This window comes from Triticum urartu, chromosome 2A (genome assembly GCF_056163025.1).
Source record: "Triticum urartu cultivar PI428250 chromosome 2A, HENAU_Tu73, whole genome shotgun sequence".
Taxonomy (NCBI): domain Eukaryota; kingdom Viridiplantae; phylum Streptophyta; class Magnoliopsida; order Poales; family Poaceae; genus Triticum; species Triticum urartu.
In genome coordinates, this window is record NC_141874.1 from 343,185,901 (window position 1) to 343,210,476 (window position 24,576).

A 24,576-nucleotide genomic window follows, 5' to 3' on the forward strand; every position below is an offset into this window, starting at 1 on the left:
CCGTTCTCGATGAGTTGTTGCACTTGCTGTTGGATCTCCTTGGTTTCCTTGGGGTTGATGCGGTAGGGGGCCTTGTTACGAAGAGGTGCTCCGGGGATGAGGTCGATGTGGTGTTTGATGCATCGTAGTGGAGGTAGACCTGAAGGTAGCTCGTCTAGGAATACATCTTGGAATTCCTGCAATAAAGAAGATAACACTAAAGGTAGATTGTGAGAGATGTTTGTTTTTGGTGCCTCGTCCTTGCACAAAAGGACATAGTGAATAACACTTGATGGGTTCTCACACACTTCTCTCATCTCACTTTTGGTGGCAAATAGTACTAAGTTTTTCTTGTCGCTCATCATGGAGGCACTCAATTTGGGCTTGTGGAGCTCACTCTCTTTTTGGTGGTTCGCTCTCTCACTATTCTCTCCACGATGGGTGGCTTTCTTTTGTGCGATCACTTGGCTTGGAGACATAGGTCGTAGCACGTACTCCTTTCCCTTCATCTTGAAGCTATAGTGATTGGTACGCCCATTGTGGATGACGCCTCGGTCAAATTGCCATGGTTGTCCAATAAGGAGGTGGCAAACGGACATTGGAACGACATCACACTCCAAAGTGTCTTCGTATGCTCCAATTTTGAAGGAAACTTGCACCATGTGCTCCACTTGAATAGTGCTGGAGTCGCTTAACCATTGGACCTTGTAGGGATGAGGGTGCTTCATCTTGACCAATTGGAGCTTGGAGCATAGCTCTTCACTTGCCAAGTTATGGCAACTACCTCCATCGATGATGACCTTCACGGACCTTCCATTGATGTCGGCCTTAGTGCGGAAGATATGGCATCTTTGGTCTTCATCTTGTTGATGTTGAAGTGTCAAGACCTTGGAGACAACGAGAGCGGGGCTCAAATCTTCGTCACAAAAGACTTGATCATCTTCATCCTCATTCACTTGTCGGTGCATAGCCACATTATCAAGTGCTTCCATTTCTCCTTCACTCATGGAGTCGTATGTACCATCGTCATTGAGAATCACGGTGCTCTTGTTGATACATTTGAAGGACTTGTGGCCTCGGCTGCCGCATGTGAAGCATTTGATGAAACTTGTCTTGATGGTCTCATCCGGTGGAGTTGTAGATGATGAAGCTCGCGGCTCGAAGTTGCTCGTATTTGGAGGACGACTGGAGGTTGTCAAAATTTTCTTGTAACTTGACTTATCACCGTTGCTTTAGAAGGTTTGGTTGAGGTAGAGGGTGTTGGAGTCGTTGAAGCTTGGGTGTTGGAGAAGCCATAGGACTTGGAAGAGAACTTGACGTACTTGAAATCATTTTGCACTTGTCATTCCGTCTTAGTGGCTTGGTGCACTAGCTCGATGAGGTTTGAGTAAGGTTGGAAGTCAGCGATCTTCTTGATAGGATGATTGAGACCATTCAAGAAATGTGCCATAGTTTGCTCATCATCTTCCTTGACATTAGCTCGTACCATGGCAATCTCCATTTCCTTGTAGTACTCTTCAACACTCTTTGTTCCTTGCTTGAGAAGTTGCAGTTTCTCGAAGAGGTCGCGATTGTAGTAGGCTGGCACAAAACATGCTCTCATGACATCCTTCATTTGTGCCCACATTCACCTCTTACCTCACGGTGCTCAATGAGTTGTTCCCACGAAATGAGGACGTAGTCTTGGAACTCGAGGGATGCCATGGCGATCTTCTTCTCTTCCTCATAGTTGTGCAAACGGAAGATTTTGTCGACCTTCAATGCCCATGAAAGGTACTCTTCTGGATCATTGCTTCCGGAAAACTTGGGCATGGTGAACTTGAGTTTGCCGTAGTGTTGCTCTTCATTGTGTTGGGCTCGAGGGTGATGGCGTCCTTGACAAGGAGGATTGTCCCCCTCAACTTGCTCTTGGCATGGATGATTTCCATTGTCTTGTTGCTCTTGGTGAACTTGAGGTTCTTGTCGAGCTTGTGGAGGAGCTTGTCTAGCTTGTGGAGGAGCTTGAGGAACTTGTCGGTGCAACCATGATTGATAAATCCTCTCATGAACTTCATCGCGAAGTGCTTCTTCTTGCTCGCACCTATGGCGGTTGCGTGCGGCAACGGCGCGACTTGTGTCGTGGAGGGCACGTTGCGCCTCAAGTGCTTGAGCTCCTCGTCGTAGTTGTTCTTAATGTTGTGCCTCCGCATCTTGTTCGTCTTGGTGTAGGTGCGCTCATTCTTCCTCCTGTTGGCATAGACGTTGCCGTTCTTGTGCTTGCGCCAAGGTAGCTTAGTATTGGCGATGCCGGTGTGCTTGCTCTTCAAGTTGCTCTTGCGTATGATTGTCGTGTAGAGGATTGCGGTTTTCTTGACGGTCTTGGTGTGCGGCTTGACGAAGAGTGTTCGACATCAGTGTACTTGAGTTATCAGAGGAGTGTCGACTTGAGTGGCTCCATCTTGAATATGACAAAGTGGTAGAAGAGTGGTTGATCAACAAGGCACGAATCTCATCCATTCTTGCATTGTTCTCTTGTTTTTTTCATCAAGCTTGTTGTCGAAGTAGTCTCTTGTATGATGCTCGGAGAGTCGCAAGTTGGTGGCAAGGTTGTCAATGCGGTCACTCAATGCTTGGTGTTCTTGATGCAAAGCTCATTGTGCATCGAAGAGGTAGCTCTTGGTGACGTAGGTTTCGAGTCGTTGTCTTGCTCGATGAAGAGTGGGTTGGTAGAAGAACTTGGCCTATCCACCATTCCAAGCAAATATGAGAGTGGGAGAAACAGAAGAACTTATACCAAATGTACCTTGACCGAAGTTGAAGATGGATCAATGATCACTCAAATGTGTAACAAGGGAATAGCACAATTGGTACCAATTCTTATCGGTTCTCACAAGTAAAAGCTTATGGTGGAGCTCAGTTAGGATGGTGGCGCAAAATTTATGCAATTGTTAGTGAGACTCAATAATGTTGGGAAACATTCACAAATTTGCAAATGCAACAAGTAGACCGATAGAAAGTAGTGGTACACAGAAACACAAACACAAATATATAAATGGGGTTGTGCAGACCAAAAATGAGCTCAAGATGTGGAATCCATGGAAAATGCTCTTGTTGCACAACTCTAGAGAGACGCTAGCACGATTGCACAATAGGCGGATACCAAAATTGTGGACAACCTATAAAGCAAAAATGCAACGACTTCTATCCCAAGTATGCCATATGTATGGTGTTCCTATGATATGATCCAAGATGATCGAGTATGACAATCTTAATGTAGAATGATGCTATTGTTCTTGCTTAAAAGCTCTTTGCTTATCTTTTCCTTTTACTTAAAAGCTTGTGTGGCTCTTTCTCTTTTGAGCTCTTTCTCGTGCAAAACTTCACAAACCAAGATAGCAATGTGTATATGCTATGACAACCTTGTGACAAAAGATATGATATCAAGATATGAATACCAAGATTATATGATATATGCAACGAGATGATGATCACTAATGTGCACAAGTAACGTTGCCGGCAATACTCAAAGGCTAGTCTCGATGGGTAAGTGACACAAAAGGAAGGCTATGGGGTTATCAATGCAATGGCAAGGTGCAGACAAAGAATGTTGTCGAAGTTACTGTCCCTGCTTATGGTTGATAGTGTCAAAGGTGATGCGATCGTTGGTGATGTCGTAATGCACGGTCTTCAGTATGTTGGCGAAGATGTCGTTGCACCGTAATTGTAGTTGCCGAAGTAGCAAAAGTCATCGAAGATGCGCAGACGTTCTGTCTAGGCCGAAGGTTCCGGGCAAGATAGATGGTGCGGGAGCCGGAAGTTCCGGGCAGCCTGGAAGGTCCGATGGCTGGAAGGTCCAGGTGGGGCCGGAAGTTCCGGGAGTCGTGACTCTGCCAAGAACAAAAAACTTGGGGATCATGGATTTGGCGGAAAAACTTTGGGAAAAACCCAAATCCGAGGGGGAAAACAAAAACTTTGGGTGGATGGAAGGGTAGGAAAGCTAGATCTACGTGCCACACGCAAAATCCACGGATCAAATCCAACAAAACTTCATCAAACCAACAAATCACAAAAAAATTGGGGGGGGGGGCTATTTTTGTGGGGATTTTCAAAATTGGGACAAATCACAACAAAATTAGGCTAGAAAACAAAGAGGGAGGCTGCGAAATCATGATCAACGTGGCTAATGATACCAAGATGAACCCTAGATGCCCGATCTTTCACGATTGGAGCGGATCGCACGAAGAACACAAAGAACACGAGGGGAAAATGAGGCGAAACACGAGAGGAAATCACTCAAACTAAAAAGATTTGATTACACATGTACTAGATCCTCAAAACACAAAGAGATACACGATCCACGATCAACAAGGGGCAATACAAGTAGCAAGTTCTTCTCCGTGAGGAGGTCTTGAGGGTCTTCCCGTTAGGGGTCTTGAATCCAAGGTGGATCTTCTCCATAGAGGCCGCGGTCTCTCAAGGTGGAGTAGATCTGGATGGATGAGCAAAGCTCTGTCTCAAGTATGAGCTAAACCAATGATAAACCTAAAACAGAGGTAGAAGAAGAGTATTTATAGTCTAGGGGGCAAAAGGATACATGGCCTCGGCCCGAGTCATTGCGCAGGAAAGGCCGGAAGTTCCAGGCGAGGCTAGAAGTTCCAGGCGTCGGAGGTACCGGGCCAAGGTCCGGGAGGGTTCGGCCTAACCAAAGGGTTGGCACGGTGGTAGGTTGGCTGGCGTCCAGGGGCTGGAAGGTCCAGGCAGGCCAGAGGTTTGGGGACCGGAAGGTCCGGGCCAGGTTCTGGGCTGGTTCCAAGCTAACTAGAGAGTTGGCATGCCCGGGCTTGTCTGGGTCATCGGAGGCCGGAAGTTCCGGGGAGGCCGGAGGTTCCAGGATGAACAGAGAGTTGACGCTTGCTCCTTCTTCCTCAGCTCTCGGCTCCGTGGCTTGTGCGTTGTACCTGATCACACGTAGTGTTTCTGACTTAGGCAGTAGCCATGTCTCACTCGAATGTAAGGGAAGCTCAAGTAGGAGAGATGTCACCTCGGATTGAATAGCACGTGCTCGAGCTCTTGTCATGGGTCCACTTGGAGCTTGGGTAGTTGAGGTAGTTTCCATGGGGATGATCGTGGGATCCTCTACATCACTACTGAATGGATCATGGATAGTGGATGCTCTAACCACATGACCGATGATTGAAGGCTTATCATGGACTCTACTCTTCGACCATCTACAAAAAGCCATATCACATTTGCTAACATTGGTAAAAGCAAGGTATTGGGTCTAGGTAGGGTTGCTATCTCAAAGGATCAACATATGGATAAAGTAATGCTTGTTGAATCCCTTGGATACAACCTAATGCATGTCTTAATGCTTTGTGATCTTGACATGATTGTGATATTTGGAAAATATTGATGTCTTGTGCTAATGGTTTCTGATAAATCTCGAGTCTTCGAAGGTTATCGAAGAGGTGATCTATATATGGTAGATTTCTTTGCAGGACCACAACTTGTCGTATGTCTTCTAGCAAAAGCTTTAGAGTGCTGGCTTTGGCATTGAAGGCTAGGACATGCGGGCATGAGGAACTTGCACACTCTTATGAAGAAGAAGCACACCATTGGCATCGAGGGTGTCAAGTTCAAGAAGGACCATCTGTGTGGTGCTTGCGAAGCTGGGAAGATGACTAGGGCAAAATATCCCTCGAAGACAATTATGACAGCCTCACGTCCCTTCGAGATGCTACACATGGACTTATTTGGCCCTACTCACTACTCTACCCTTACTACTACTGCAAATCTCTATGGCTTTGTGATTGTCAATGATTACTCTATATATACTTGGGTGCACATAATTCTCTATAAGACTGAAGTGCAGGATGTCTTCTGACGATTCACCAATCATGTCATGACCAACTATGGCATCAAGATCAAGCATATCGGTAGTGACAACGGCACTGAGTTCAAGAACATTGGCCTCAGAACTTATCTTGATACTCTAGGCATCATGCATGAGCTATCTGCTCCATATATGCCTCAGTAGAATGGCGTCGTGGAGCACAAGAATAGGGCTCTTATGCTTGATGAATACAAGACTCTGCGAAAGTTCTGGCCTGAAGCCATTGATACTACATGAAACATCATCAATAGAGTATATCTTCACAAGTTCTTCAAGAAGACATCCTATGAACTACTCACTGGTAAGAAGCCAAATGTAAGTTATTTCAAAGTCTTCGGTGCTAGGTGCTGGATAAGGGATCCACATCACACTTCCAAATTTGCACCAAAAGCACATGAGGGTTTTATGTTTGGTTACAGAAAGGATTCGCGCACCTACAGGGTCTTCAACCTCTTTCACTATAAAGTGGTTGAAATTGTAGATGTGCGATTCGATGAGACTAATGACTCCCAAAGAGAGCACCTGCCAAATGTGATAGATGAAGTTCTGGTTGGTGAAGCTATCAAGCTAATGGGTACTGGAGAAATCATACCCACTGAGGAATAAGGTGATGATGAAGTTGTGATTCCAGCCCCTGTTCAGCGTGAAGACAATGTTGAGCCTAAAGACAATGCTGAAAATGAAGACAATGATCAGCAATAGCAGAGTCTTCGCCCTGTTTATCTTCTTATTGCTAATGAAGTCCAGAACGAGAAGATAATTGATAGCATCAATTCACCTGGTCCGCTCACTTGATCAAGAGCTACGCAACTAGCAAACTTCTGTGGGCACTTTGCGTTCGTCTCCATATCTGAACCCAAAAAGGTTGATGAAGCTTTCATGGAACCAGAATGGATTCAAGCTATGCAAGAAGAGCTTCAACGATTTGAGCGCAACAATGTCTGGGAGCTAGTCAAGCATCCTAATCCACGCAAGCACAATATTGATGGAACCAAATGGATCTACCGCAACAACAAGATTAAGATGGTCAAGTTGTCAGAAACAAAGCTCGTCTCATTGCTCAAGGTTACACACAAGTAGAGGGAATTGACTTCGATGAAACCTTTGCTCCTGTGGCTAGACTTGAAGCCACTCGCATACTGCTTGCCTATGAAAATCACAATGACATCCTTCTGTATCAGATGGATGTGAAGAGCACTTTCCTCGACGACAAAATTGAAGATGTCTATATTGCTCAACCACCTGGTTTTGAAGATCTCAAGCATCCTGACATGGTTTACAAGCTCAACAAGGCACTATATGGCCTCAAACAAGCCCCTCGAGCTTGGTATGACACACTCAAAGAATTCCTCAAGAGCAAAGGCTATAAACCTGGTTCTCTAGATCCCACTCTCTTCACGAAGACATATGATGGGGAACTGTTTGTATGCCAAATCTATGTGGATGATATTATCTTCGGTTGCACTGACAAGAGATACAGTGATGAGTTCAGTCACATGATGCAAGAGCAATATCACATGTCCATGATGGGAGAGCTGAAATTCTTTCTTGGTCTTCAAATTCGTCAACAAAGCAATGGCATCTTCATATCTCAAGAGAAATATGTCAAGGATTGTCTGAAGAAGTTTGGAATGTAACATTGCAAAGGCTACAAGACGCCAATGCCAACCAACGGTCAATTGGGCTCCGACGACAATGGTAAAGAGTTCAATCAAAAGGTATACTGCTCCATGATTGGTTCTTTATTGTACGTATGTGCATCTAGGCCAGATATAATGATTTGGGTTTGCATGTGTCCCAATTCCAAGCGACGCCAAAGGAGTCGCATCACCTCGTAGTGAAGCGAATACTTTGATATTTGGCTCACACCCCAATGCTATTATTATGGTATCCAAAGGGCTCAGAGTTTGATCCAGTTGGATCCTCAAATGTTGATTATGCTGGTGACAAGGTGGATCGCAAGTCTACATCAGACACATGCCACTTTATTGGTCGATCACTTGTCTGTTGGTCTTCAAAGAAGCAGAACGTGTGTCACTCTCTACTGTCGAAGCTGAATACATTGATACTAGATCTTACTGCGCTCAGCTTCTCTGGATGAAGCAAACTCTCAAGGACTATGGCATCAAAAATAAGATGGTGCCCCTCTACTACAACAATGAAAGCACCATCAAGATTGCACACAATCATGTTCAGCACTCCAAGACAAAGCACATTCAGATTCGTCATAATTTTCTCATAGATCATGTGCTGAACGAAGACAATGATATCATTCACGTCAACACTGAAGAGCAATTGGCAGATATCTTCACAAATTCATTGGATGAAAAGAGATTTTGCAAGCTGCGGTGTGAGCTAAATATCTTAGAATCCTCAAATGTCCTATGAATGGACACACATCCTAACACTTATGCATGTTGAAGACATTAATGTGGAAAATGACATGAGAGCATCATGATAATTGTGCGTTGTGTCTGGGTCTAATACTTTCTATACGGTGGGTAATGCCACCACCAAATCTTTCTTGAAGATTTTTGTTTGGCGTCACATACATTGCATTATCTTTATAATTGGTTTGTCTTCAACATTGGATTTATCTTCACGTTCTATTTTGATCTCATTGCGAATCTCTCTCTATCTCTCTCTCTACATATATATATATATAGCTTAGCATATTGATCGTTTAGTTTATTGCTATTGCTTTCTTCATGTCAAATACATATCCCTTCGACTACGAGATTATGCAACTCCTAGATACCAGAGGAATACCTTGTGTGCTATCAAAAGTCACAACATAACTGGTGATCATAAAGATGCTCTACAAGCATCTCCGAAGGTGTTTGTTGAGTTGGCATAGATCGAGATTAGGATTTGTCACTCTGAGTATCAGAGAGGTATCTCTGGGCCCTCTCGGTAATACACATCATAAGAAGCCTTGTAAGAAAGTGACTAATCAGTTAGTTGCACGATGATGTGTTACGGAATGAGTAAAGAGACTTGCCGATAACGAGATTGAACTAGGTATGAAGATATCGACGATCGAATCTCGGGCAAGTAACATACCGATGGACAAAGGGAATTACGTATATTGTCATGAAGGTTCGACCGATAAGGATCTTCCTAGGATATGTAGGAGCCAATATGGGCATCCAGGTTCCGTTATTGGCTATTGACCGGAGATGTGTCTCGGCCATGTCTACATAGTTTTCGAACCCGTAGGGTCCGCACGCTTAACGTTCGTTGACAGTATAGTGTTATATGAGTTATATGTTTTGGTGACCGAATGTCACATCCCTAGCTTCTGGTAATGCACTAGGCTAGCCTCATGTGTGCATTATGTTTAATCTTGAAAGAAACTTGAAATGGGGATGATTCAAAACCCCTAGCACCACCTAAACCAACTAGGGTTACTAAATAATTTTCTCAATGAACCTGAAATGCCCTTCTAAAATGTTCATCATCTTTTCCTTGGTCCAGAACCTCAGACAAAAATGGTGCACAATTTTCTAGGACACATAAGGTCACTGAATTAAATCATATGCTATTTGCAATTGGGCATTTAAATGCTATATATTATTTTAAGTGCTCAATTAATTCTGAACTTAAGTGAGGGCTGTTAGGAATAATCCAAACAGAGCCCACAGTTATCTTCAGGATTTTTGAAAACGCTTTGGTATTTTTAATAAAGCTCAGAAGTTGCAGAAAAATAGAAAAAACAAAAACAGAAAACTGAGAGAGAGGGAAACCCACCTGGCAACCCACCTAGTAGGCCCACTGGCGGCCCAGCCCACCGTCGCAGCCCTCTGTCGCCTTCCTCCTCGTGCCAGTAGGCAGGGGCGCGTGCCCGGCGCGCGCAGCCACACGCCGGCCACCTCCTCCCTGTCGGGCTGCCTCCACCTCCCCTGGACGTCTCTCGCAGCACCACGCCACCCCTGGAACTCTCTCACCCTCTCCTGACCTCTTCCCCCTCCTCTGCTCTCTCTCCCTCTCTGCCCGAGCGGAGCTCATGCCGCCGTACGCCGTAGATGCAGCCTCAGTGCTCCCCTCGCCTCCCCGACGTGTCCACGAGCATCGCCACGCCTCCCTTGTCCTCTCCGTCCAGCCATGCCTCGCCGGAGGCCCTGCAACGACGTCATCTTCATCATCTTCATCGTCGGCCAACGGAGATCCCGCTCGCCGCCCCGCTTGCTCCGGTGCTTCCCCGAGCACGCCGAGGCCACCTCTGCACTCACCGTGAGTTCCTCTACCGATCCCCCCTACTCTCATGTCCATTAGCTCATCGCAGCCCTCGTTTCCGTCGAGACCGAGACCTCACCGGCGCCGGACTTGTCGCCGTCGTCGTTCTGGTTCGCCTCCGTCCAAACCGAGCGCGTCACTACACTCAGTGCACTCCCGGGAGCCCGTAGCGCCCACCAGCTCCTCCTCCCATGCACCGTAGCGCCGAACCCGTCGTTGCCCGAACTCCGGTCGCCGCCTTGGAGCTCGCCGTCGTTGGCTCCGGCCACCATAGGCCCGGCCTCCACCACCACTCGACGCGCGCCTGCAAGAGCTCTCCAACGAGCCCAAGAACAGCCTCGTCCATGCCCTATGGGCGTTTCCCGAGCCGCGCCGCTGTCTCGGGCCTCGCCGGCGTCGAGTCACCGGTGGGTTTGACCCACTTTGACCCCAGCTAGGCCCCGCCTAGAGACTATGACATGTGGGGCCGGCCCTAACTGGATTAGTTAGGTGTTAGTTAGTGTTAATCACCGCTGTTAGGTGTTAATCCCCTCGCTAAACTAACCCTGAGCCACTAACATGTGGGCCCAGCCCTACTGACATTTTTGTTAGAATTAGTCTAACCCTAATTAACCCAGTTAACTAACTGAGTCACTGACCTGTGGGCCCCACTGGTCAGGTTTGACCTGGACGGCGCTTGTTGACCTGCTGAGGTCAGCATGACGCAATGCTGACGCAGTAATAGGTTTTTCTTGGAATTATTCTTATTCAAGAAATTCAGAAAATGCCCAAAACTTCTAAAAATCATAGAAATTCAACCGTAACACCAAATTAAATAATTTATATATGAAAAATTATCAGGCAAAATGCAATCTATCCATCTGTATCATTTTCATGCATGTCAAACTAAGTTACACCTGCTATATAGGTGAAAACATGATAATGGCATTTTAAATGCTAAATATGGAGTTTGCATATGAACCCTTAACTCATATGGACTTCATTTAAACTGTTGCTAGATGCATTAGTGTAAATCATAACATTCTTGACATATCATGATCATGCATCATATTGTTGCATTGCATTGATTGTGTTCCCTCTTGTTTGCCGGTGTTTGTCCCCTCTCAGTAGATGTGGTTTCGACGATGAGTTCGATGACACTAATGAAGAGCTATACTATCTTCTGAAGTGCCAGGCAAGCAAAAATCCCTTGTTCATTCCGATACAATCCCACTCTCTCGCTCCTTCTCTCTTTTACTGCATTAGGACAACAACGATTCAACTGTTACATGCTACGGTAGTTGAACCCCTTTCCTCTGCATGACCTGTCATTGCCACAGTAAATAGATGAAACCCATTAGCATGAGTAGGAGTTGTTTGAGCCCTGATGTGCCTACTCATTCATGCTTGTTTGTCATGCCTGCTATTGCTTAGAGTTGTGTCAGGTCTGATTCATCGGGGATGAATTGGAAAGTTGTGAACATGTGCTACTGTGTGTGAGCTAAGTGTGTGAACACGATTTGGTAAAGGTAGCGGTGAGAGGCCATGTAGGAGTACATGGTGGGTTGTCTCATTGAAACCGTCCTCAGGAACTGAGCTCTGTGTTTGTGATCCATGAAACAGCTACTACCATGCATTGGGCCCTGAAATATGACCCCGCCTGACTTCTTAACCACCCTAGTCCTTTGTCCAGGAGTTGCAAGTAGTTTCTGGTGTTTGTAGAATGCTGGAGGCTATGCGCAGCGCTGACCCGGGGGGTGGGCTGTAATGTGGTAGGCACGTGGCCGGGTATGCTGGGCCCCCATTTGGTGTCGTGGAACCCTGTACACATCGTTCGGGGCCGTATGTGGAAACTTCGGCTGGACTCCCTGCGGATGGAACCTGGATAGGCGATAAACCTGGACTAGAGACTTGAGTGTTTAGGTAGGTCGTGGTCTACACCCACATCGGCTTTTGCTTGAAGTCTGCCGAGCACATGTCGTGTGCAGACGCTAAGTGGTGGAAACATGTATGAAGAAGTACACCCCTGTAGGGTTAACATCATCTATTCGAATAGCCATGTCCGCGGTAAAGGACTTCTGGGTGGCCTGTACAGTTCATAGATAACTTGAAGTGGATACTCTAAAACTCGCAAGATAAGCATGGTGCTATGGATGGCCTTCTCGTAGGGAGACGGGAGTGGATCCATAGTGGTGTATTGATATGGTGAATATGTGGACTCGTGTGCGCCACCTCAAAAGAGTTACTTGCAGTCGTAGTTCAGGATAGCCACCGAGTCAAAGCTGGCTTGCTGCAGTTAAACTCCACCACCCCTTTGTTGATACCGATGCATACATAGTTAGTTCTGATGTAAGTCTTGCTAGGGACATTTGTACTCATGTTTGCCTATTTTATGTTTTTGAAGAGAGATGCTAGTCTCGCTAGTAGTTCCATGTGGACTTCGACCTTTAGCTTGTTACCTCAGCTACGATCTTGTGCCCTCGGCAGGGTCTTGTAGATAGTCAGGCTTCTCAGCCTTGTTCATTTGTAGTTGTCTGTACTCAGACAAGTTAAGCTTCCGCATGTGCTTGTTGTTTGTATGCTCTGTATGTTGGGGTCATGAGACCCATGTTTGTAATACTTGGCTCCTCAGAGCCTATTGAATAAATACTCGAGTCGTAGAGTTATGTTGTGATGCCATGTTGTATTTACACATATCGAGCATATTGTGTGTATGATTGAAATGCTTGGTATGTGTGGGATCCGACAACCTAGTTGTTTATCCTTGGTAGCCTCTCTTATGGGGAAATGTAGTCTTGTGTTTCCATGAGCCATAGTAGTCCGCTACAGCCCGGTTCACCGGAGTCCTGCTAGCCCAGCACTACTTCTCTGCAACACTTGACTGGTCGGCATGTGATTCACTTTGTTCTTGTGTCTGTCCCTTCAGGGAAATGTCACGCGGTGACATCCGGAGTCCTGCCTAGCCTGCTATAGCCCGGGTTCCCGGAGTCCTATTAGCCCAGTGCTACAGCCCGGATTCGCACGCTACTGACCGACATGCTCGATATTGATTCATGTATGCATGTCCCCGTAAGTTAGTGCCACTTTGGGTTCATGACTAGTCATGTCAGCCCAAGTTCTCTATCATATGGATGCTAGCGACACTATCATATACGTGAGCCAAAAGGCGCAAACAGTCCTGGGCCATGGTAAGGCGACACCCATGGGAATACCGTGCGTGAGGCCGCAAAGTTATATGAGGTGTTACAGTCTAGATCAGTGTGACTTAGAATCGGGGTCCTGACAGCTTTGGTATCAGAGCCTGACTACCTGTAGGATTACCAAGCCAAACTGATCGAATTTGAGTCTAGAAATGCTTTAGTTATATAAGGGAATTGATTATGGAAGGGAACGTAATGCTCTTTTTACTCCTTTACCTTATGCCCTTCTGATCCGAGTCATCCTCTTCTCTTCTACGAGGATTAAGAACTAGACTTCTCATTCTTCTATCAGGATCACGTGTTACTAATCTATAGACTTATAGGATTGATAGCTTCAAGCCCCAATTCAGTTCCTACTACTTCCGTGTGTTGAAAATTGATCTCAGAACCTTGATATTGTGATGTTGAGTGGTTATGCCACCATTTTTCAGGATGTCCTAAATATTTTGAGCATTTACAACTGTTACGATGTCCGAGTCATCCCAGGTTTCTAGATAGTCTGATGCACTTGCAATCATTCCTCTATGTTCCTGATGTCCATTTGGGCGAGATTAATCATACTAATCGGTAAGTTGAGGTACTCTGTTGCCTCGACATATATGTTGGAGCTATTATTATGACCCTAGGTGTTTTAGGGAGTCACGTAGTAATCTAGCCATGTTTGTGTTCCCTATGTGATGATTCTGGCCACCATTCTCGAAAGCATCCCGTGATGCCATTTAGTAGTAGGTATTCTACTCCTGGGTTCTTGACCCAAAATTCACTCTACTTACCTCGTGTTGATAGTGTTGCTCGTAGGATATTAGTAACCTTTGCGATAGTCCTCGAGGTCCGTGGTATTTCCTTCTTCCAAATACCATGAACCATCCTTGGCAGGAGTTCCTTTGAACCAAAAGGCCACAATAAGAGTGCTCTTGATGAGTTCTTCATTCTACATTGTGAATCTGCCAGTTCTACCTTTCTGCATGGGTTATCCAGAAGAAATGTTGAGCTTTGCTCGACATACTAATCTAAGCATCCACAACTCAGAAAATCAGATGTTCTTTTGAGTTGTCCCTCTTTAGTTGTATTCTGACCTCTGTCTATCAATTGATAGTCAGGACTAGTTGTGCATTCGTGTTATCAATGCCTATTATTCTTGTGGTCCATCAAGCCATTCTATTTCAGAATGACTAGGATAAACAAACTCCAGTACCTCATCCATATCTAGGATTGGGTCAAAGTAGTTATATTTCGCAGATCAAAATGCCAATCTAGCTTTTGATTCCGTTCTACCCTGAAGTATTACCCACTTTATGTCAGGAACATCATGAGAATTGCACCTTCTCTTATGAATTCTTGATGCAGTGATACTTCTCGCCATCATCATTCGCTCCTCGGTTCTGTGTTGTTGCAACCGGAATACCGAACCGTGATGTGTGAAATCAATACTCCTAGCAACTAGTTGCTTGGTAGTAAATGGACAATATGCTCATTCTTAGCGTGTTGGTTATTGAGTCATCATTCTAAGATAGATTGTGCTACCTAGTCCTTATTTCTGGTGCACTCTTCCATCAATGAGTGAGGATTATTCAATCCATTGCTTATTTGATCATATCATCTTGCTCTGAAAAGCAAGATTGTTCTCGAGCTTAGTAACATATCGGTGGTTCGTGATGTTCCGAATATCTTCTCGGAAGTATTACCAGGTTGTCACCTGACCGCTATGTTGAGTTTGTGATCATGTTGGTTTCCTCCAAACCACCCATTCTCCAAGAATCTGTGCGGGATACCCCTCAGCTAGTTGGTTAAGCCAAACAACAACTTGGAGAGTTGGAAGATAAAAGCTTGCCGACTTAGTTCATGTTAAGGGATATCTTTGTGTGTGTGTGTGTTGAAGAAAGATGATATCTCCATCGATTGGTCCTCGTGATCAGTTGTTGGATCTATTGCCTTGTCAAAACTTTGACTTGAGTATGGGTTATTGTCAAGTCAAATCAGAACCAATGATGTTCGTAATGTTGTCTTACTCGTGGTTGATTCCTCGAGCATACACCATTACATCTTTTGGTCTGACCAATGCTATCACCGTGTTCACATGATGGTGGAAGTCCAGTGATATGGAAATTCCGATGAGTTGCTGTTGAACCCATCAGCAGCATTTTGTCTCCCCCATGATTCATGTTGAACATCAACCTGGTGTTGAAAACTTTGTAAGCAATGCCTTCGTGTTCTGTTCATGAAGCTTACGTTTGGATGAAAGAAGTGACTTCCTCTAATTCATGTGCATTTGATGCAAGTTGCCGTCGTGAATTCGAGAAAGCTTGTTTTTGCTTCCTCTGGAATCATCCCAAGTCAGTCATGCATGTGCGAAGTATTCTGTGGTTTGGTAGATTAATTACCTCCATTCCATATGTGTTCCTAGCACACTAAGCCACAGATTGATTTGTTCAAGGAGAAGAAGTTCCCTCTTAAGAGCAAGACTTATGAAAGGGCTTCGATATCCTTGATGATGGTTCCCAACTAGGACTCGGTTGTGTTTCATTGTAAGACTACTATGTGGTCATGCTTGTCTCGGACAGCGTGTTCACATGTGTTTAGCAGAACCAGCTCATGTTTTGGAGCATGTTATCGTAGTTCATCTCCCGAGAATCTCGCAACGTCATCTCGTCGGTTTTTGTTGCAAATTTTATTTTCCAGACATGTTGTATGAATTACCCTGTTACCAACCAGATTTGAATCTCAGGCAGATATGATGGTTGGAACTTCTTCCGAGAACTATGATATAGGTTCTAGTGAAGTGGACGCACCTAGCTGGAAGCACTATTGTTGTAGTATCTTGATTAAGCTGTTTGGTCACCTCCCATGAGGATTTCGCATGACTTATTCTTGAAATTGTTCCTTACGGATCCTTGTGCTCTCAGTTTCTTCGATGATTCTATAACCATTGGAACGTTGGAAACACTCTCGACTATTGAGTTTTTCCCCAGTTACCAGAATCATTCCCATCATTTGCATTTTGTTCCCAGCTTGCACCTTGGTAGTTGTTGTTTAGGATCATCTTCAAAAGTGGACTTACCATGGGTCCCATCCATCTCCGATGATAAGCAAATCATCCATTACGTTGTCATCAACAAGGTAGTCCACATCATCCATCCTAGTCCGAGTATGTCATTCCTTCAAACTCCTTCAAACGAACGTTTGTAAATTGCCTTAGGCTGGTAAGAAGAGTTCCAATGATCTTCGTATCAAAAGTAATTCTTTTTGCCACTTAAGGGAATAATTCTACGAGTCACCTCCTCTAAGATGTCTCGTTATGGTATCATGGCAACTCAACTCCTCGCTACGTTGACAACCGTTCACCACCTTCTTAAGTGTGGAATTGTTGCCTACCTAGTGAATCTTCGTCATCGGTTTCACTCCATCCCTCTGGATGTATGCTTTGTGTCTCAGCTCGAGAGATGTTTTCAATGTCTCACTCCATGAGTTGATCCTGAGTTGTTTGATCTTCAAGAAGATCGATTCTTCTAGAGTTTTCTTTTTTTTCTCATTGTCGTGTTGGTTGAAGTTTCCGAAGCAAGACGTTGAGACAAAGATGGTGACGAATCAATGTTCTTACGAAGTGCAACCTGGATCGTGAAGATTGTGTTAGTTGTGTTCCCCCTTCATCTTACCCTATGCTTGAATCTCGGGATGTCAAAGAACTCCTGGATGTCTGGTGCCTCATGGTTTTCTAAACCCGATCTCAGAGCTGGTTATCACCAGATTCGTATGGCAGCTGGCGATGAATTCAAAACAGCCTTCCAGACTCTGGAAGGGCACTACGAGTACAAGGTCATGTCCTTCGGCCTCGCGGGAGCACCAGCCACCTTCTTGGGAGCCATGAACGCCACTCTCAAACAAACCCCTTCTGCGCAAATGCGCCCTCGTGTTATTTGACGACATTTTAGTCTACAGTGCCTCTCTTGAGATTCTTGTTTAGTGGGGGTGAGTTGTCACATCCCTAGCTTCTTGTAATGCACTAGGCTAGCCTCATGTGTGCATCATGTTTAATCTTGAAAGAAACTTGAAATGGGGATGATTCAAAACCCCCAGCACCACCTAAACCAACTAGGGTTACTAAATAATTTTCTCAATGAACCTGAAATGCCCTTCTAAAATGTTCATCATCTTTGCCTTGGTCCAGAACCTCTGACAAAAATGGTGCACAATTTTATATGACACATAAGGTCACTAAATTAAATCATATGCTATTTGCAATTGGGCATTTAAATGCTATATATTATTTTAAGTCCTCAATTAATTCCGAACTTAAGTGAGGGCTGTTAGGAATAATCCAAACAGAGCCCACAATTATCTTCAGGATTTTTGAAAACGATTTGATATTTTTAATAAAGCTCAGAAGTTGCATAAAAATAGAAAAAACAAAAACAGAAAACTGAGAGAGAGGGAAACTCACCTGGCAACACACCTGGCAGGCCCACTGGCGGCCCAGCCCACCGCCGCAACCCTCTGTCGCCTTCCTCCTCGCGCCAGTAGGCAGGGGCGCGTGCCTAGCGCGGGCAGCCACACACCGGCCACCTCCTCCCTGCCTGGCTGCCTCCTCCTCCCCCTGGACGTCTCCCGCAGCACCACGCCACCCCTTGGAACTCTCTCACCCTCTCCCGACCTCTTCCCCCTCGTCTGCTCTCTCTCTTCCTATCTGCCTGAGCGGAGCTCATCTCCGCCGTACGCCATAGACGCAACCCCCGTGCTCCCTCGCCTCCCCGATGTGTCCACGAGCATCGCCACGCCTCACTCGTCCCCTCCGTCCAGCCACGCCTTGCCGGAGGCCGTGCATCGACGCCATCTTCATCATCTTCGTCGCCGGCCGCCGAAGATCCCTCTCGCCGCCCCCCTCGCTCCGGTGCTTCCCCGAGCACGCCGAGGCCACCTCTGCACTCGTCGTGAGCTCCTCTACCGATCCCCCCTACTCTCATGTCCATTAGCTCATCGTGGCCCTCGTTTCTGTCGAGACCGAGACCTCACTGGCGCCGGACTTGTCGCCGTCGTCGTTCTGGTTCGCCTTCGTCCAAACCGAGCGCGTCACTACACTCAGTGCACTCCCGGGAGCCCGTAGCGCCCACCAGCTCCTCCTCCCATGCACCGTAGCGCCGAACCCGTCGTTGCCCAAACTCCGACCGCCGCCTTGGAGCTCATCGTCGTCGGCTCCGGCCACCATACGCCCGGCCTCCACCACCACTCGACGCGCGCCTGCAACAGCTCTCCAACGAGCCCAAGAACGGCCTTGTCCGTGCCCTGTGGGCATTTCCCGAGCCACGCCGCCGTCTCGGGCCTCGCCGGCGTCGAGTCGCCGGTGGGTTTGACCCACTTTGACCCCGGCTGGGCCCCGCCCAGAGACTATGACATGTGGGGCCGGCCCAAACTGGATTAGTTAGGTGTTAGTTAGTGCTAATCACCGCTATTATGTGTTAATCCCCTCACTAAACTAACCCTGAGCCACTAACATGTGGGCCCAGCCCTACTGACAATTTTGTTAGAATTAGTCTAACCCTAATCAACCCAGTTAACCAACTGAGTCACTGACCTGTGGGCCCCACTGGTCAGGTTTGACCTGGACGGTGCCTGTTGACCTGCTGACGTAGTAATAGGTTTTTCTTGGAATTATTCTTATTCAGGAAATTCAGAAAATTCCCAAAACTTCTAAAAATCATATAAATTCAACCGTAACTCCAAATTAAATAATTTATATATGAAAAATTATCAGAAAATGCAATCTATCCATCTGTAACATTTTCATGCATGTCAAACTAAGTTATACCTGTTGTATAGGTGAAAACATGATAATGACATTTTAAATGCTAAATATGGAGTTTGCATATGAACCCTTAGCTCATATGGACTTCATTTAAACTGTTGCTAGATGCATTAGTGTAAATCGTAACATTCTTGACATGTCATGATCGTGCATCATATTGTTGCATTGCATTGATTGTGTTCCCTCCTGTTTGTCGGTGTTTGTCCCCTCTCAGTAGACGTGGTTTCGACGATGAGTTCGATGACACTGATGAAGAGCTATACTATCTTATGAAGTGCCAGGCAAGCAAAACCCCCTTGTTCATTCCGATACAATCCCACTCTCACGCTCCTGCTCTCTTTTAATGCATTAGGACAACAACGATTCAACGGTTACATGCTACGGCAGTTGAACCCCTTTCCTCTTCATGACCTATCATTGCCACAGTAAATAGATGAAACCCACTAGCATGAGTAGGAGTTGTTTGAGCCCTAATGTGCCTACTCATTCATGCTTGTTTGTCATGCCTGCTATTGCTTAGAGTTGTGTCAGGTCTGATTCATCGGGGATGAATTGGAAAGTTGTGAACATGTCCTAATGTGTGTGAGCTAAGTGTGTGAACACGATTTGGTAAAGGTAGCGGTGAGAGGCCATGTAGGAGTACATGGTGGGTTGTCTCATTGAAACCATCCTCAGGAACTGAGCTTTGTGTTTGTGATCCATGAAACAGCTACTACCGTGCATTGGGCCCTGAAATATGACCCCGCTCGACTTCTTAACCACCCTAGTCCTCTGTCCAGGAGTTCCAAGTAGTTTCTGGTGTTTGTAGAATGCTGGAGGCCGTGTGCAGCGCTGGCCCGAGGGGTGGGCTGTGATGCGGTAGGCACGTGGCCGGGTATGCCAGGCGCCCGTTTGGTGTCGCAGAACCCTATACACATCGTTCGGGGCCGTATGTGGAAACCTCGGCCGGACTCCCTGCAGATGGAACCTGGATAGGCGATAAACCTAGACTAGAGACTTGAGTGTTTAGGTAGGTCGTGGTCTACACCCACGTCGGCTTTCGCTTGAAGTCTGTCGAGCACATGTCGTGTGCAGACGCTAAGTGGTGGAAACATGTATGAAGAAGTACACCCATGTAGGGTTAACATCATCTATTCGAATAGCCGTGTCCGCGGTAAAGGACTTCTGGGTTGCCTGTACAGTTCATAGATCACTTGAAATGGATACTCTAAAACTCGCAAGATAAGCGTGAGTCCTATGGATGGCCTTCTTGTAGGGAGACGGGAGTGGATCCATAGTGGTGTATTGATATGGTGAATATGTGGACTCGTGTGCGCCACCTCAAAAGAGTTACTTGTTGTCGTAGTTCAGGATAGCCACCGAGTCAAAGCTGGCTTGTTGCAGTTAAACTCCACCACCCCTTTGTTCATACGGATGCATACGTAGTTAGTTCTGATGTAAGTCTTGCTGGGTACATTTGTACTCACGTTTGCCTATTTTATGTTTTTGCAGAGAGACGTCAGTCTCGCTAGTAGTTCTGCGTGGACTTCGACGTTTAGCTTGTTACCTCAGCTAAGATCTTGTGCCCTCGGCAGGGTCTTATAGATAGTCAGGCTTCTCAGCCTTCTTCATTTTTAGTTGTCTGTACTCAGACAAGTTAAGCTTCCTCATGTGCTTGTTGTTTGTATGCTCTGTATGTTGGGTCATGAGACCCATGTTTGTAATACTTGGCTCCTCGGAGCCTATTGAATAAATACTCGAGTCGTAGAGTTATGTTGTGATGACATGTTGTATTTACACATATCGAGCATATTGTGTGTATGATTGAAATGCTTGGTATGTGTGGGATCCGACAACCTAGTTGTTTATCCTTGGTAGCCTCTCTTATGAGGAAATGTAGTCTTGTGCTTCCATGAGCCATAGTAGTCCGCTACAGCCCGGTTCACCAGAGTCCTGCTAGCCCAGCACTATTGCTCCGGAACACTTGACTGGTTGGCATGTGATTCACTTTGTTCATGTGTCTGTCCCTTCGGGGAAATGTCACGCGGTGACATCCGGAGTCCTGCCTAGCCTGCTACAGCCCGAGTTCCCGGAGTCCTGTTAGCCCAGTTCTACAGCCCGGATTCGCACGCTGCTGACCGAGATGCTCGATGTTGATTCATGTATGCCTATCCCCGTAAGTTAGTGCCACTTTGGGTTCACGACTAGTCATGTCGGCCCGGGTTCTCTGTCATATGGATTCTAGCGACACTATCATATACGTGAGCCAAAAGGTGCAAACGGTCCCGGGCCATGGTAAGGCGACACCCGTGGGAATACCATGTGTGAGGCCGCAATGTGATATGAGGTGTTACAGGCTAGATCGGTATGACTTAGAATTGAGGTCCTGACACCGAACGTTGTTCGGAGTACTGGATGTGATCACGGACATTACGAGGAGTCTCGAAATGGTCGAGAGGTAAAGATTGATATATAGGATGATGATATCCAAATACCATAAGAGTTTCGGGATGCACCGGGTAGTCATCGGGTCACCGAAAAGGGTTTCGGGCACCCCTCGGTAGGTATATGGGCTTAATGGGCCAAGGAGGGGACAGACCAGCCCACAGGGGGCTGGTGCGCCCCTCTCCCTGGCTGGCCAACCCTAGGGAAGGAAAGGGGGAGGGCTAACCCCTCCTGCCTTCCCCTTCTCATGGGAGAAAGGAAAGGGGGTGCCTCCCTCCCCTGCCTTTCTACCGCACCTATATATGGAAGGCGGCGCGTGGCTAGGGGAGGGCCCCAAGTAGGATTCGGCCTACTTGGGGCGCCTCCTTGGCTGCTTCCCCCTCCCTCCCACATATATATATATATATATGTGTGTGTGGGGGCACCTAGCACAATACAACATTGTCTTAGCCGTGTGCGGTGCCCCCCTCCACCATTTACACCCCCGGACATATTTTCATATTGCTTAGGCGAAGCCCTGCGGAGATAGTTTCACCATCACCGTCACCACACCGTCGTGCTGCCGAAACTCATCCACTACCTTGTTGTCTTGCTGGATCAAGAAGGCGGAGGGCGCCATCGAGCTGAAGTTGTGCTAAACGCGAAGGTGTCATACATTCGGTGCTCGATCGGTTGGAACACGAAGAAGTTCGACTACATCAGCCGCGTTGTCAAACGCTTCCACTTACGGTCTACAAGGGTATGTAGAGACACTCTCCCCTCTCATTGCTATGCATCTCCATGGATAGATCTTGTGTGTGCATACAAAAATTTTCGTTCTCCATGCAATCTTTCCCAACAGTGGCATCCGAGCCAGGTCTATACGTAGATGATATGCACGAGTAGAACACAAAGAGTTGTGGGTGGTGATAGTCATACTTCTTACCACCAACGTCTTTTTTTGATTTGGCGGTATTGTCGGATGAAGCAGCCCGGACCAACCTTACATGTCCACGCACATGAGACCGGTTCCAAGACTTACATGCAACTAGTTTTGCATAAAAGGTGGCTGGCGACTGTCTGTTTCTCCTAATTTAGTTGAATCGAATTTGACTACGGCCGGTCCTTGAAGAAGGTTAAAATAGCAAACTTTATGAATCATCGTTGTGGTTTTTGCATAGGTAAGAACGGTTCTTGCTAGAAGCCCATAGCAGCCACGTAAACTTGCAACAACAAAGTAGAAGACGTCTAACTTGTTTTTGTAGGCCATGTTGTGATGTGATATGGTCAAGATATGATGTGATATATGTTGATGTATGAGATGGTCATATTTTGTAATAACGACAATGATAGAGGCAAACGTGTCCCGTCTTTCGATGAGATGGTGGCTACCGTTTTGGAGGAAGTCGACTTTGACTATCCGACTATGAACGTGCGAGGACGTCGCGCCTTAGCAATCGCTAATCCAACTCCAAGAGGTCATTGACCACACCGGAGCACGATCAACCTGACCATGAAGGTCTGTTTCCTGCAGGCAAACGAAGAACAAGCAAGAAACTAAGATTGCAATTTGGATATTGCGAATATAAGAGGAAAGCTTTATTGATCAAGGTGGGGTTCTGTGACACCTTTGTCTGGTCGTTGAACACCAACGAAGTACGGGAAGTTGCAGCTATGGCGAACTTTAATCTAAACAAAACCCAAAGTCTAAACGATGCCCTAAGGGCTGTATATATGGAGGAGAGAGGGGGAATTTCCTGGCCCTTGGAGGAGGGGTCCGAAACCAACCCTAACTCTTGTTTCCCCACACATACAGACTCTAAAAACAGCCTATAATCAAGTATTTCGAAATTACATGGGCGTGGCCCAAAAATAAGGTGACACATCACCTAGAATAGCCTCTGGACGAACTTTATGAAATGACATCTTGTATATTTCGTCCAAGGCTTCATGCACTCATTATGGTGGCTTCAAAGTCCTGGAATCATCACTTGTAACTCCGTTCTTGTTTCCCTTGCGCACACCATCATCTCCATGCTTGAACCTGCTCCAAGGTTCATCTTTCTTGTCCAAGCTAGGCCCTTCATTTGTAAGCAAAATAAATGTATCCAATTTAGGCAGCATCATATTCTCATGAACATTAGAATCGTTACCAAGAAACGAAAGTACCTGGTAATTTAATTGGCGTGCGCGAGCTCTAGTAATTGGTCCAGTATGTATAGCAGCAGGGGCTGTGAGTGTAACAATGGTATTGATGTCCTCATCATCCTCCCCTTCTTGAAATGAAGTCGTCCTCGACGGAAGCTCATCTTCCTCACCCAAATAAGGCTTCAAATCTGCAATGTTAAAAGTGGGACTAACCCCAAAATCTGCAGACAGGTCAAGTTTATATGCATTATCATCTATTTTCTCTAACACCTTAAAAGGACCATCAGCACATGGCATTCGCGCAAAATGTTAGTGATAGCAGGAGGCAAACAGGAAGGTACATCCGCCTCTTTGCACACAAAAGCATAGCAAACAAATTTGCTGAAATCTAGATCATCAATATCAGATTTGGTGGCAAGTAAACATGCACTTTTTAATTTAATTTTAGAAGCAACACTAGATGGTTTATTATTAGGCTTCATTTGGTGCTCAAATTCTTTTGCCACAATCTGATTTTCACTCTTATTTGTCTCCTGTTTTGCTTTATTAGCTCTATTAATATCATCTTTCAAAATGGAATCAGGAGTCATAGGAAGCAAAGTAATATTTTTATCGTTATGAACAAGAGTATACTGATTGTTTCTACCATGGTGTACAGAATTTTTATCAAATTGCCATGGTCTACCAAGTAATAAGGAACATGCTTGCATAGGTACCACATCACAATCAACATAATCAGCATATGTAGAGATACTAAAATGCACACGAACAGTATGTGTTACCTTAACCTTGCCGCTGTTGTTGAACCATTGGATGTAGTAAGGATGTGGGTGTGGTCTTGTGGTGAGAGATAGCTTCTCCACCATCTCCATGCTAGCCAAGTTGTTGCAGCTCCCTCCATCTATGATGACGCGAACAAAACGTTCCTTCACAACTCCCATTGTATGGAACAAATTTTGCCT

General features: G+C 45.9%; 1 pseudogene; it reads right to left on the reverse strand.

The window, feature by feature from the left end:
• Window positions 1-484: 484 nt before the first annotated feature.
• LOC147985034 (uncharacterized) overlaps window positions 485-24,576 on the reverse strand; it is a 56,238-nt pseudogene continuing 32,146 nt past the window's right edge.